This window comes from Primulina huaijiensis, chromosome 9, assembly GCF_012295235.1.
Source record: "Primulina huaijiensis isolate GDHJ02 chromosome 9, ASM1229523v2, whole genome shotgun sequence".
In the NCBI taxonomy this organism is placed as follows: domain Eukaryota; kingdom Viridiplantae; phylum Streptophyta; class Magnoliopsida; order Lamiales; family Gesneriaceae; genus Primulina; species Primulina huaijiensis.
Genome location: NC_133314.1, coordinates 381,814 through 394,510, shown reverse-complemented (window position 1 = coordinate 394,510; position 12,697 = coordinate 381,814). Strand labels below are relative to the sequence as shown.

General features: G+C 31.7%; 1 protein-coding gene across 2 annotated transcripts in view; it reads right to left on the bottom strand.

Moving 5' to 3' along the window:
* LOC140984337 (uncharacterized) overlaps positions 1 to 12,697 on the bottom strand; it is a 41,011-nt gene that overhangs the window by 27,750 nt on the left and 564 nt on the right. The gene's annotated exons all lie outside the window — the stretch shown is intronic.

Genomic DNA, 12,697 nt, shown 5'->3' with positions numbered 1-12,697 from the left:
CTGAGTATTAGTCCAAATGAAATGAGACCAATTTCATTGGAAAGCTAATACATAGTACTAAAACTTTCATGTTTTGAGTTTTGAAAAATTTGATCGTTTGACTGGTCCAAAAAGATACACCGGTGTTAAAATGTTAAATATATTATATTATATTATATTAAAAAAAGAAAGATAAATATCAAAACCTATGTGAATTCATGAGAAGAAAGTTTTGACAGAAAGATGAGAGAGAAATGAATAAGAGTTTTGATTTTTCTTTTCTATCTTGCAACTTATCGGTTTATCCAATCGACGAACCGACTTCATTTCTGGGATCGTTGACATGAGGTCTTCGATTTGAGGTATAAATTTTATAATTTTGGTGATGTTTGAAATTCGTCGATTTTTTGAATAAATCCGATAAATTGTTAAATTATACAGAAATTGAAGATTGTTGAATAGTTTATGATTTTAACAAAGAAGAGATGATTATAGTGATGTTATTTTGAATTATTCTCAATTTATTATAATTAAAGAATTTTAATCGTTGGATTAAGATTGAAGAATTGTTTGTCAGTTGTTATTAATTATGATTATATATTCGGAATCCTCGCGTCGAGGGCTTTCTTTTAAGGTAAGATTCTTTTGGTTTCAGCAGTTCTAATTAGTGAAATGCTGGAATATCATGTATTCGAAGTCGAGAATCATATATGTAGTAGAATAACCGACAATAAACTAAGTTTTGAAGTCGGAATTGAATTATGTTATGATTTTGATTTGATATGAATTTTCAAAGTTTCAAAAGATATTTGAAACTTATATTGTTAATTTTGAATGATGTTATTGATTGAAATGAATATGTTATTGATGTATATAGATTTTTATGCTGATATCTTCAAGCTACATCGACTGAAAACGAAGAATAGAGGTATGTTGCGACCAAGTAACATACGACAGGTATCTGTATCGTATGATATATGTTTAATTGATTTTATTGAGAATATATGTCTATATGTCTTATTTGTTGAGTTGATGTGGCATACATGATATACACGTTGAGCTATTGTTAGGATCGGTTGATTGGTTGAGATATGTTTAGAAGAGGGGGGGTGAATAAACACTCACGATTTTAGAATCTTTTCGAATGAAGTGTCAGTTTTGTGACAAACTGAAACCAGGAATCTTGTCAGTCAATAACAATCAGTTTAACTGATAACAATTGCGAAAATAAACTGACTGAAAAATAGAATAAATAACTGAAGTAAGAACATACAAAGATTTATGGATGTTCGGAGATTTTAATTACTCCTACGTCACCCCTTCTATCAAAAGGATAAGATATGCACTAAAAGACTTTGATCGATACAAAACTTGTACAGACCCACTTCAGTTTAGACTTAACACTGCCAAAACTGAAACTCTTAGTTTACCAAATATCTCACAGTTCTTCGACTGACCTTAGCACAACTGATCTAGTTGAAGATCAAATAAACAACAAAACAGTTTGTACTTATAAGCTCGAAAAGTAGCCTTAAATGTTACAAATATATATGATAAGTGTGAGCTTTTTGATTCTTGAGTAAGAGCGATAATTTCAGCAGGGTAATATCAAGCTTAAGAGAATAGATAGATCGATTATTTCCTCAACTGATCTTCTCCTCTATTTATAGGCTTTTCTTCAACAGTAACATTAAATATAATTTGAATCTTTATACCCGTTGATTGCCACGTCAATATTCCTCTTACATTCGTACACTGTAAGCTCTGAAATGCGGCGTTCCACTATGAGTTGCAGTCTGCTTTGTACTTTTGTCGGTTGAATGTCTTTTTCGACAACTGATGACGTATACAGCTGAATGATCAGCTGATAAGCAATCGCTGGTAAGCTCACAACTGAATATATCAACTGATCAGTTTCCAACTGATTAGTCAGTTGTCTTCGTAAGTTCAGTTCAGCTGGTTTCAGTTTCCTTCGATAAACTGTGCATTAATCTTCAGTTAGGCAACTGTCAGTTGATTTATGTAGTTCAGTTACTTCAAGCTACTTGATCAGTTAGTCCAATAAATTAAACACTTAGTTTTTCAAACAACCGAAGTTAAGTTTCCAACAATTTCTCCCTTTTGGTATTTGACAAAACTTGTAAAGTATGAACTGATCAAATGAACTCAAAAATATTCTTCGAACGCATTGTAGATAAAATAATTCTTCTAATGTACAAATTCGTACAAATAATAAAAGAATAAAGATTTCCTATCATAGTCTTCAACCAATAACTGAAGTCAGTTGATCTTCATTTCTTCTTCTTTCTTTTGTCTTCTCTTTTCTGATCTTTTAACTCTTCTATCTCTCCTATTTCCCTTTTTTTGTCAAGCACATCAACTTCTTGGATAAAATTCGAACATCCGCTGCGATATCTGACACAGCATTCAACACAATGTTTTGCAGCATAAATGCTTGAGTTTGAAAATTAGATTCAGTCGACATTCTGTTTTTCTTGATTTCTTTCATCTGGAGAAAGAGAGAAGTTACATTCTGATTGATTTGATGTAGTCTATTCGAGGTAAACTCATTGTTAGAGTTAAGCTTCAATGAGTGCGCAAGCTGAGTTGAGTGTATTTCAGAAATAGAATTCATCATACCGACAACGTTGGTCTGAACAGCCTGAATTTCTTCGAACATGGCATCAGTAACTAAAATACCAGGAGACATGGCTCCGGAAGTTTCTGGAATCTGCACCCGTTCCTTTTGTGTAAAGACAACTATAGCGCCGTCAGTTGCTTCGGTTTCATGCGTTACCATTCCTAAAATATTTTTAGTTGTATGTTCCTGTTGAGGCTGGGGAGGAGAAGAGACAATTGGAAGAACAAAAGTAGTAGAAGGTTCTTCAGTTTGTTGTTCAGCTGAGACAGAAAATTTTTCAGTTTCTTGCACAGCTGATTCCAAAACTGGTTCTTCAGTCGGTTGAGTAACTGGCTCTTCAGCTGGCACTTCTTTAGTTGTAACTGAGTGCAGCTGAGCCTCTTCAGTTTGTTCAAAAACTGCATGTTCAGTCAGTTCCTCCAAAAATAGCCTTCTCGGCCGGTTTTTCAGAAATAACAACTTGATCGGCTGGTTTTTCAACTATGATAGGATCTATTGGTTCTTCAGTAACAATAGGTTGATCTGCTGGTTCCTCAGTCAAGACAACATCTTCAACTGATTTAGATGTTTCCAGCGGAATATCAGAAGTGACTGATTTGATGACCTCATCAAGATTGGCCAATGATGATTCAGCTTCAGAATAAAGCTTCGGATCAGCAGTTGAAGAGAGAGGTGCTGAAGATGATTGAGAAACTGATGTGGAAGGGGCAGTTGCTTGTTGAGAAGATTCAACAACCGTGTCCTTGGAAGGCTCTTGAACTGATTGTTCAGCTGGCTCTTCTGATGAAAAATCTTGGGAGGCTGCTGGAATGATCAGTTCTTGATCCATTTCCCAATTTTTGATCTCCATATGCAACGTGAGAAGATCCGAGTCCAGTTGGTCATGCACAGCTTTGTCATTGTATGCAGTTGGACTGGTAGGATCATAGTTCAGTCGCAGTTGATCAACTATCTTCTGTAGCTTCTTTGCTCTCAGTTGATTGAAGAAATAGTTCTTTCGCTCCAGAGCTTGAACAATGGTAGATGCTTTGACTACGTTCATAACAACATTTTCCAAATCAACAAATTTCTTTAGTTTTGACTTCTTTTGAAGCTGCTTGGCAAAGACTCACTACAAGAAATTCAATGTACAAGAAATTCAGTTCTTGATCCTTTTGAATTTTTCCTTGTCAAAGACAACGGTTTCTAAAAACCGTTGTCTTTTATGGGTCAACGACAACGGTTTTAGCAAACCGTTGTCTATGGGCGTGTTTTTTGATTGCTAACCGTTGTCTTTATATCGTTTATAAACTGTTGTCTATTAGCGTGTTTTTTTGGACATTCGACAACAGTTTTATAAAACTGTTGTCGATTAGTGTGTTTTTTGGACATTTAGCGACGGTTTTGCCTAAACCGTCGCTAATTTAAAAAGACAGTTTTGCTTAAAACCGTCGCGAAATTTAGCGACGGTTATTTAATAAACCGGCGCATATTTAAAAATAACGACGGTTTTTCGTAACCGTCGCAAAATTTTCTATAAATACCAGTGTTTTCGGTCCATTCCCTCCACACTACTTCACAACACTTAAAATTTTTCTCTCTTACACGATTTTAATTTCGATTTAGGATAAATTTTTTCGCTTTAATTTTTAGTAAATTTTTAAGTGTTAGTTTAGTTAATGAATATTGTTAGCATAGTCAAATTGTAAGTTTTTTTAGATTTGTTAAATTATTAAAAGTAAGTTTTTTTATTTTACTGAAAATTTTAGCGATGGAAATGATCCAACCGTCACGAATGCATGAATAAACCGTAGCTAATTTTAGCGACGGTGTAATAAACCATCGCTAATTAGCGACGGTTTTTGCATGAAGTGAGCGACGGTTTATTCATCAATTACGTCGCTAATATTAAATCGTCGCAAATTGTAGCTACAACAACAGTGAAAAACCGTTGTCTTTGAGCGAACCTTTTAACCACATGGGCTTTAACAACGGTTTTTCAGGACATACGACAGCGGTTTTTCACAACCCTGAAGTAGTCGCTTTCTTGTAGTGACTTCAGTTCTGAATTTGACCCCTTCATCATAAGTCTTGAGCTTGTTTTCTGAAAATTCATTGATCTCTACCCAAATGAGATCAATGTGCGTTTGGATTGCGTTGGATGGCCTGGGATCTTCTTACATTTTGCCCTTGCCTTTTGAGTCAGTCAGGGCATGAGGAATGCTCAACCCTGAAGTAGTCGCATCAATTTGTTCTCTGATCACTAGCCCCTTTGGTCTGGCAAGAGGTAGAGAGGTTAGCCAGAGATAGTGATCAATGGAGCCTTGACTCCAGCAAGTTTCTTCTTTTCACCTGATTCGGTGACCTTCTTCTTTGGTAGAACAACAGACAGAGGTAGCTGATACTCAGTTGAGGATTCAGTTGGAATAGCTTTCAGAGTGATAGCCTTGATAGGTTGTTGAGCCCCTGACTGCATCAGTCGTTCAGTTGGGATGGTCCCAACTGCAGCAGCGGGTTTGTCTTCAAAGTTATTGGCTTCTTGATGATCTTGGGAGATGGAGTCTTCTCAGAGTCAGTTTCACTGACAATCAACTTGCATTTGATTGCCTTCTTCTTAAGAGTATTCTTTTCTGAACTGACTTGGGAGCCTCATGTGTCCCAATATCCTTCTTTACCTTCAAGAACTGCTCAGGAGACATGTCCAGTTTCTGCTTTGGTGGCTGGACATTCTTAGCATTGAAGATTTTCAATTTTGATGATTTTTCAGAGTCATCAGTCACCAGCCCTTTGACTTTCAGCAAATAGCTGAGCTGCACCGCATAACCCTTTGATTGCTTGGACAATTGAAACATATTCCTCAGGATGTTGAAGATTATGTTCTTCCACTTCAGTCTTTGACTAGCCATGATAGCGGTCATAGTTTGAAATTTTTCAAGAGTAAGTGCAGCAATGGATCCAGCCTTTGCTAAAAGCCCTTTGGCTACGATATCTGCCAGTAGTTGTACCTCTGGCTTCAGCTCCTTCTTGGGATGGAAAACTTTAATTTTCCGACTATCAGCAGAAAGAAGGGTTTGCATCTCCTCAACATCAGATGCCTTTACTTCAGAGAGATTAACTAGCCCATCCGTAGGCATTTGAAATAGGTTGCAGAAGAAATCCTCGTCAATGATCAGCAGCTGATCATTTACAGTAGTTGCGATACTGCCGGTTGTAGTGACATAGCCGTTGGCATAGAGATCCTGAATCTCTTTAGTATAGATTTCTTGGGAAGATAATCCCAAAAATTGTTGTATTTGTAACTGAACAAGTGTGTTTATCGAATTGAACAGATGAGGTGCCCCATAAGTAATGGCAACTGTTGTATTTGCTTTTAGGATCTTCATGGGTCCATCAGTAATGACATACCATATGTCATCGTCTTGTGCAACTAAATGAGCCTGCATTCTGATTTTTCAGTTGTCAAAATCTTATCTGGAAAACATCGGTATTTTATTGAATGAAGACATGTTGATCAGTTTTGTGAATAAGAATATTCTGAGACAAGATTCACTTGCTCTGATACCACTTTATAGGATCGGTTAACTAGAGAAAGAGTGTTTAGAAGGGGGGTTGAATAAACACTCACTATTTTCGTAATCTTTTCGAAAGTTGAGTTCAGTTTTGTGACAAACTGAAACTCGAAATCTTGTCAGTCGATATCAATCAGTTAACAAATATTTGTGCGGAAATAAACTGACTGATAGATAGAATATAAACTGAAATAAATAGACACAAGATTTTATGGATGTTCGGAGATTTCAAACACTCCTACGTCACCCCTTTTATCTCAAGGATATGATATGCACTAAAAGACTTTGATCGACACAAAACTTGTACAGACCCACTTCAGTTTGGACTTAACAATGCCAAGACTGAAACTCTTAGTTTACAACAAGTTCCACAGTATTTAATTGGACTTAGCACAACTGATGAATTTACAACAAGATAACTTTGTGTTATTGAGCTCGAAATGTAGCCTTGAATGCTACTGATATAGCTGATAAGTGTGAGCTTCTTTTGAATGTGAGCAGAGTAACAGCAAGATGAATGTGTTGGATCGATATCTCGTTATGTATATCTTTTTTTCAACTGCTCTTCTCACCTATTTATAGGCTTCTTTCAACGGTAACATTAAATATAATTTGAATCTTTATACCCGTTGATTGCCACGTCAATATTCCTATGTCATTCGTACACTGTAAGCTTTGAAATGCGGCGTTCCACTATGAATTGCAGTCTGCTTTGTACTGTTGTCGGTTGAATGTCCTTTTCGACAACTGATGACGTGTACAGCTGAATGATCAGCTGATAAGCAATCGCTGGTAAGCTCACAACTGAATATATCAACTGATCAGTTTCCAACTGATCAGTCAGTTATCTTCGTAAGTTCAGTTCAGCTGGTTTCAGTTGCCTTCGATAAACTGCGCATTAATCTTCAGTTAGGCAACTGTTAGTTGATTTATGTAGTTCAGTTACTTCAAGCTATTTGATCAGTTAATCCAAATAATTTAAGCTCTTAGTTTGTCAAGCCACCGAAATTTAGTTTCAAACAAGAACATTTAAAAAAGTATAGTAAAGTTATGATAAAATGCATAATACATTAATGTTCAAAGGAGAATAACAATCTTCTACCGTCAAATTGATGTTTTTACCATTTTATTTGACGCTTGGAAGAGTGAAACTGTTATTAATAAAAATAATTAAAAAATATATTTAAAAATTATATATTATTTTATATATAAAAATTTTTTTAAAGAAATTTTCCAATAAATGAATGATTTTGATTAAAAAATTTAATTATTTTTTACAACATGTTATAACAAATTTATACTAAAGTTCTAATTAAAGTCCATAATAATAATATCAATTTATAGACAATCAATATATACCAAAAATTCATGATGATAGTATTTACTATAAAGTTAGAAAATATAATATTATATATAAAAATTATATTTTATTTAATATTTTAGATAGTATGCTGAACTAAATATATGAAAGTATCATAAAACCCAAATCATAATTGAAATTAAATGAAATGACATGATAAATGCATATATTTAAATATATTTTATATATTTAATAGACATCAGATTCAGATTAAATATAAAAAATAAATCAAAAAAATCACATTTAATTGTGTATTTATTTTTTTATTTGTTTTTAAATATTTAATGTAGTTGATGAATACATTAATACTAATACTGATAAATATTTCATTTCATGAAAGTTTGAATAATTAGTTAAAATATAAATAAACTAAATTGATTATAAATCATATAATTTAAAAACAAAATATTAATTTACAGATTTTGAAAATTTTTCTTAAATACAACATTTGTCGTTGAATTTTTCTGGTTGCTATCACTATCACATATCAAATATTTTAGACTTTTAGGATTCGTAACTCTGGATATAGCGACATACAACATGACTAAAAACTGAGTTTTTCAAAATAAGCCCCACGTGAGACAATTATTTACCATGACTTTTGTTAATTGTTGTTGTGTACCATACAATCAAAGGATATTGTCTTCGTTGGAATTTAAAAAAGAATTTTTGGATCAGAAGGGGTCAATGTTTAATTCTTCAATGTATTTTTGTGTAGAGTTAAGTGTTGGCTGTATATACTAATATACATACAAATATGTGTGTGTATCATATACATATGTATCCTGAATTAATCGAATATTAGCATTGGCATGACCTGAAGTATTAGCATTGGCATGACTCAAATAATTTAGAATGATATGGTACTAGTATGACTCAAAATACAACAATTTTCAAGACATGGATAAAAAAAAAATTACTTATTTAACGTTAATATGACCCAAAATATTAGTTTTGGTATGACCGAAATATTTAGAATGATATGACCTAAATTAATAAAACCCTGGACTCGAGTATTTTTGTAGTTTTTGATTTTTGATTCTATACATCTACCAAGGAAAAATTTTGTCTTCGTTGTTTTAGATTTTTTACGGATTTCCAAAACAAAATCAGTTTATCTTTTGATGTCTCTTTTTTTTTTGTCTGTTAATATTTGTTATTTTTTTGTGTTATTTTTTTATTTTTTTGCTTTTTTTTTGGATTTGATAAACATGTAAATGTTTTATATATATCATGATTTGTGAGCGTGTACGGGATTGGTATAGCTTGCACGTGTGAAGAATGGCGCATATTTCATGCAGGAAACATTCTGCACAACCAACACACGAAGGCACATGTACTAGACAACCCACACACAGAGGCACGTGAGCGTGGGTTGGTCATCGATTTTAATTCGATTCGGTTTTCATCGGTTATGAAAATTAATTCGGTCGGTTTGATTATAGATAAATATTTCGGTTAGGTTCGGTTATGGTTAATTCGGTTCGATTGGTAACCAAACCGACCGAATGCTCACCTCTAGCTCTGAGCGTGGGTATAAAGTTTTTCATTTATTTTCATAGACTGAGAGGGGATATTTGAGATTTCCAAAACAGTTATCCCATAGACACATACAGCTGGACTTGGACTCGAGTTAGAACATTTCCAAAAACATTGTACCAAACGGCGAATGAACTCGCGGAGATAGCAAACGACGTCGCAATGGTATCATTATTACTCAAAATATATCTTACTTCAGTGTTTTAAAAAAAAAAAGAAACAACAGCAACTTACATGTGATTTTATATTAACGGTAAATTTCAAAAAAATACTTCTGCCAATGTTTCAATTAAAAATCAGTACCTAGCCATTATTTTTTAGAAATCAGTACCTGACAAATCTATACATTTAGTTTTAACTACCCTTAAAGCAAACTTTACATTTTTACCCTTTATTATTTAAATAAATATATTATTTTATCCACAAAAATTATATCATTTTTCTCCATTTAAAATATAATTTTAACAAAATATTGTTTCTCAATTATCATGGAATAAAAGTAAATACTTATTTTGACATACAAAATACATATTATAGGGTTTCAGATACTTGATTTCTCTCTTTGAATACTCCAAATATATAAGAAAATATTATATTTTCGAGCATTCACCATAAATTCAGTCATTGTTGGTCTTTTCATGAAAAATACATTAGGATGAATTATTCATGTCATTTTATTTTTTTTAAAAAAACATAGGTCATCACTCATCATGAAATAAGATTAAGTATTTATTTTGACCAACAAAATACCTATTTTGGAGTTCCAAATGCTTGATTTTATTCTTTGAATACTCCAAATATGTAAGAAAATACTGGATCTTCGAGCTATCACAATAAATTTAATAATTGTTGGTATTTTCATTGAAAATGCATTAAGATGACTTATTCATGTAATCTAATTTTTGAAAAAACACAATTTCTCACTCATTGTTGAATTATAAAAATTACTTATTTTGATCGATAAAATACCTATTTTCGGGTTCCAAATATTTGATTTGGCTATTTGAATACTTCAAATGTGTAAGAAAATACTTAAGTTTCAAGTAATATTAAGTGACTTTTGATTATGTCATTTGTGAAGTTAAAATGTGATACTTAAATTGGTACACAGATTATCTAATTAGAGTATATAAATACATGATTTAACCCCGTAAATACTCGTATCCAATTATTTGAGGATGCCAAAATATAATTTGAAGTTAATATTAAGTGACACTGATGATGATATTCGTGAAACAAAAATGTGATACTTAAATTAATACAAATAATACATAATTCGAGTTCACAAACACTTGATTTTACCTTTTAAATACTCAAATTCGATTGAGTATGTCAAAATATATAATTTGAAGATAATATTGAATATTTTTTGATGATGAGATTCGTGAATAAAAAACGTGCTACCTAAATTGGTACAAATAATACCTAATTTGATTTCACATATACTTGATTTTACCCTTTTAAGACTCGATTTTGATTATTTTGGGATATAAAAAATATATTTTCAAGTAATATTGAGTGACTTTTTATGTGTTATTTGTGAAGTTAAAATGTGATACCTAAATTAGTACAAAAAATATCTAATTCGAATATATCAGTACTTTATTTTACTCCCTAAATGACAAGTATTTTAATTTGAGTTTGCAAATACTTGATTTTGTAAATGAGATACTTACAATATGTATTAAAATACTTGATATTCGAATAAGCAACGTAAGTTCACCAAATATTGGTATTTTTATGTAAGATACATTTGGATGACATATTCATATCATTTAATAATTAAAAAAATAAATTCTCAACTAAGCATGAAAATTTTAAAGTACTTAGTTTTACTTGAGAAGTACCTAATTTGAGTTTGCAAATACTTGATTTCATAAATGAGATACTCACAATATGTATTAAAATACTAGATATTCGAATAGGCAACGTAAGTTCACCAAGTATTGATATTTCCATGGAATAAGCATTTGGATGACATATTCATATCATTTAATATTTTTTCTGTAAAAGAAAAAAAATTTCCCAACTAAGCATAAAAATTAAAGTATTTGTTTTTATTTGAGAAGTACCTAATTTGATATTGCAAATATTTAATTTGGTACATGAGATATTCATAATATGTAATAGAATACTTGATATTCGAATATGCAACGTAAGCTCACCAAGTGTTTATCTTTCCTTGGAAGATGCATTTGGATGACATATTTATCTTATTTAATATTTTTTTTGTAAAAAAAAAAACAAATTCTCAACTAAGTATTGAAATTTTAAAATACTTATGTTTACGTGATAAGTATCTAATGTGATACCTAAATTATTACAAATAATGCCTAATACGAGTCCACAAATACTTGATTTTACCATTTAAATACTCAAATTCGATTATTTGATGGTGTCAAAATATATAATTTGAAGTCAATATTGAGTTGTCTTTGATGATAAGATCCGTGAAATAAAAATGTAATACCTAAATTGTTACAAGTATTATATAATTAGATTCAACTGATAATTGATTTTACCCTTTGAAAACTCAAATTGATAATAAGTATAATGAAAGAATATTGATGCATATAATGAATGATTACCATGATAAATAATGAACTATGTTTATTTATTTAAATGATATGAATAAGTATCCTAATGACTTTTCCATGGAAAGATTGCATATTCGAATATCCAGTATTTTAATGCATATTGTGAGTATCTCATTTACGAAATCAAGTATTTGCAAACTCAAATTAGGTACTTCTCAAGTAAAACTAAGTACTTTAAAAATTTCATGCTTATTTGAGAATTTTTTGACCAAAAAAATATTAAATAAGATGAATATGTAATCCATGCTTAGTGATCGAGCAAAACTTTCATTGTAAAATTCTTAGTAAAAATTAATAATATTCAAGCTCGAAATAATCGCAAGTGCACGATGTCAAGTAATAATATAGTCATGGACTTTCAATAATCGCATGTGCACGATGTCAAAATGTTCCATGCTTAGTGATTGAGCAAAAATTTCATTGTCTAAAGACTGTATTTCTCAATTATTATTCTCAGTTATTCAGTTTTTAGCAGCGATACTTCAGATGATTGTTTACTACTACAATTATTAAATAAAAACTCAATGAAATAGTTCAAGGATTAAATGATGAAATAAATAAGCTAGAATGATTGATTAAAGTTCAATGAGAAATGAATTTGTTGGGAATCTCGGTTCACCTACCCCTCGCTAATCTACTTAATTCATTCGACAATTATCTATGCTTTCGACGAGATTTCATATCCAATTGAACACGCCCTCTCAAGCTATGCCAAACTAATTCAACTTAGTTAAGTAATTAAATCTCTTTAGTTATTTATCAATGGTGAATTGCATGTCGTTTTATTATATCCCATACCTTTCGACCTATTGGACTATGACTATCGACGTGTATCCGACTTCATATTTCTCTGTAAATTGTAAATCCATGGATTATGCTACTCGTTCCTATCACGAGCTATTCTCTCGAAGAACATCGTCCGGAAATCTTCAAATATTCGCTCTAAGCTTTTTTTATCTTTCAAAGCTTTTTGGCTGCTGAAAAGTCTTTGAACATGTCATCCAAATGCATCATGGATGGAAACGCGAGCACT